Below are 3,781 nucleotides of genomic sequence, written 5' to 3' on the forward strand. Positions count from 1 at the left end.
CGCGTGTTTGAGACACAGACATGTAAGGGATGGTTTAGCTTTAGCATTTAATTTGGTTTACAGGGCGTGCAGTGTTTATTGGACCTGCAGACCATTTGTTATCCGTTTCCTCTTGAAATGAGGCCATGAATCAATCCACGTGCATATGTACAAACACAGAGGCACCCCGGTGATTACTGCAAATAAACACACACACACACACACACACGTGCGCGTGCTCACGCGCCACCCCACACACACATACAATGGGATAAGCACACGCGCTTATTTGCTATCGCTCGCTCTCTCTCTCTTACACACACATGGGGTTGCATGCACAGTACATGATCGCATGCGTGGACACCAGAGCTCATTACTGTAAAAGAATCGTACCCACGCACGCTTTTCTCCCTGCAGCGTACTGGAGGCTATATATGAGTTATGGACCTGAGGTTGTGGCACATATGGCGACCACATTACAGGGACCTGCTGAAGGGGTGTGAACCCCACTGTCCTAGGCCCCATGTAGTGGACTGCCACCACTTTTACACACCGACCACATTACATGTTTTATCTTGTGGCATGCCCATTATGTGACCAACCGCTTGCACTCATTTCATACTAGCAAGCCTTACTGTAGAAATGTATGTTTGCATACCCATTTAGACCTGAGGCCGATTAAAAAAATGGGTTCTAAATCCTAACAGTTTTCTGAAAAACCTATGTCAGTAGCGCTCAACCTTTTCCATTTCAAGGACCCCCAGAATGATTTGTATTTGGCCACGGATCCCCATCTGAGAATATGTTGTTCCAAGGACCTCCCAGAAGGAAAGAATTTATATTCCAAGATTTGCGCCACATTTTAACGATAACATTTTAACAAAAATAGCAGATCTACAAGCTCGTAGCACGGCACTTGGTGCATGTCACGCTATGAGCTTGTAGATCTGCTATTTTTTCAATAGCTAAAGTATAACGTAATCCTTAGAACACCAAAAGGGGTTCCCGTCCTGAATGGGTTAACTCAGGGTATGTCTGTCTGTATATGTACAGCATGTTTGTCCACTCAAAAGCAGACCAATCATGTTGCTACTGTACGTGCATGTGTCATGAAACAGAGGTACCTGCCGGCATGAAAGGCAGCAGCCGCTGCTGTTGTACGCTACTGGCTCCGCTGCCAGTGAGGAGCCCCCACTGGGAGGATGTAGCGCGTCCATCCTACTCCTCCTGTTCAGCATTCCCCCGGTGCTGACAGGCTACACCCAGAAGTACGTACAGCAACAAAGGTCATCCTCCCCACCCGCCTTACCTCCTGAACACGGCCTAATTATGTTCGTTTTGGTCAAATCGGATACAAGGTGGTGGGTAAGGTTACCACCTTCGGTTCTTATTTGGATGTCTGTCTGTCTGTCTGTCTGTCTGTCTGTCTGTCTGTCTGTCTGTCTGTCTGTCTGTCTGTCTGTCTGTCTGTCTGTCTGTCTGTCTGTCTGTCTGTCTGTCTGCATGCATGCCTGCCTGCCTGCCTGCCTGCCTGCCTGTCTATTTATTTATTGAATCTCTTTGTTACAAAAAGCATTGTTCTTGTGAAATTGATACCAAACGAAGTGCATGAAAGTTTGGTCATGGCATTTTTATTGATATTGGTAAAGTATCTATAAAGACGTATATATATGTTATCTACTGGTCGATCTTCTTTCCGACTCTCATCTATAGTCATGAAATATGGGTCATGTTTTCTCAGGAGAGCTGCTGTCTGTCATCTCCCTTAGGGATGAGGTGACAAGTTCAGTCCTCATGAAAGACCGTTCCTTTATAGACATGAGTCAATTGAGGCGGTTTGGGAATGGATGCATCCCGGTCGCCTCCGCAGGGAGGTTCTCCATGGACGCCTCCTCAGGGAGGTTCTCCATGGACGCCTCCTCAGGGAGGTTCTCCATGGACGCCTCCTCAGGGAGGTTCTCCATGGACGCCTCCTCAGGGAGGTTCTCCATGGACGCCTCCTCAGGGAGGTTCTCCATGGACGCCTCCTCAGGGAGGTTCTCCATGGTCGCCTCCTCAGGGAGGTTCTCCATGGACATCCAGCCGGTCGCCTCCTCAGGGAGGTTCTCCATGGACGCCTCCTCAGGGAGGTTCTCCATGGTCGCCTCCTCAGGGAGGTTCTCCATGGACGCCTCCTCAGGGAGGTTCTCCATGGACGCCTCCTCAGGGAGGTTCTCCATGGACATCCAGCTGGGAGGCGGCCATGGGGCAGACCATGGGGCAGACCATGGGGCAGACCAAGGACTAGCTGGAGGGATTCTTTATGCTCCATACTGCCTTGGGAACCATGGGGCAGACCAGGGACTAGCTGGAGGGATTCTTTATGCTCCATACTGCCTTGGGAATGCCTCAGGATTCCCCCAGTCAGAACTGGCTGCATGGGAAAGGGAAAGTCTGGGGATCCCTGCTGGAACTGCTACCGCCGAGACCCGGCTTTGCATAAGCGGTTGAGGATGGGTGGATGGATGGATGCTATTTCTATTTGGCTAAATGAGGCATAGACAATCACCACACTAGCACATGCAAACAGGCAGCCAGTATGTACAGTGGCTGTACAGTACAGTGGCTGTACAGTACAGTGGCTGTACAGCCAGTCTGTACAGTGGGCTGTACAGTACAGTGCTGTACAGCCAGTCTGTACAGTGGCTGTACAGTACAGGGGCTGTACAGCCAGTCTGTACAGTGTCTGTACACAGCATTGTGCAACGTATGGCTTTCTACACAACACAGATTGATATTGATAGCTAGCTATTGATAGCTAAAGAGTGGTCAGGTCACACCCTGTCTGGTTTTTAGCTCACAACGTGCTGTGGCACAACACGTTGTGAGCTTGTCGATCTGCTATTTTCCGTGAAAGCTTTCCTCACAATACTGATGCTGTGGTTTAAGTAGTTAATCAGGTTAAACGCTTCGCCCAGGGGCACCGTGACAACAACTGTTTGAAGGACCCGCTAACAATTTGTCCCTTAATTTCTCGCTCAATTCTCTGAATCGTTTTGGGGATTAAAATCTGCAATCTTTTCTCATCCCAAGCCTATACGTTCCTACCTTGAGGCTGCCTGCCACTGTCCTGTTGCAGTCCACTGTTTCTTTCATTCTGTCACAATGGCACCCGCACGGCAGCTACAGTAAGGAGGACAATGGCAACGTTATCAGTTGAACATACCAGCATTGGATGTCATGTCACATAGACGCATAGGGACTGGCAGGCAAAGTGTGAGGACAGCCAGCTGGTTAAACATGCCAGTTGCTCGACTTCGGACAATGGCTTCAAACACACATCCAGGCTTACATAAGATACTGGCGTTTGCCCGGATGACAATGGCGATGTGGACTGAGGATATGCAATAGGGGAAACAGGGTGAATTTACTAATTGAATGCATGTCAGCGCAAAGAGAGTGTGTAAGAGACGAGTGCAAGAATGTGTACTGTTCCAGTTAATGTATGTGAATATGGACAGGTTACTATAGTATATACACTGCACTGGGATCATTTTGTTTACATAATTACAGAAATATTCCTGTTAGTCATTTCTTTCCTTCCCTGTGTGTGACGGTCTCACGTGGTCTCTGTGTTCTGTACCATCTCCATACCTCTCTTTCCATCTGTCCATCTCTCACTCCCTCTCATCCTTTTTACCCCTTCTTTCTGCCTCTGCCTTTTTTTAGTTTTCTGCATGTGCGTGGTGCTCTCTCTCCCTTCCCCTCTCTAACATGCTGCCCCTGTCCCTCTCTCTCTCTCTCTCTCTCTCCCTCTCTCTCT

Source organism: Electrona antarctica (genome assembly GCF_951216825.1).
Source record: "Electrona antarctica genome assembly, chromosome: 17".
NCBI lineage: Eukaryota > Metazoa > Chordata > Actinopteri > Myctophiformes > Myctophidae > Electrona > Electrona antarctica.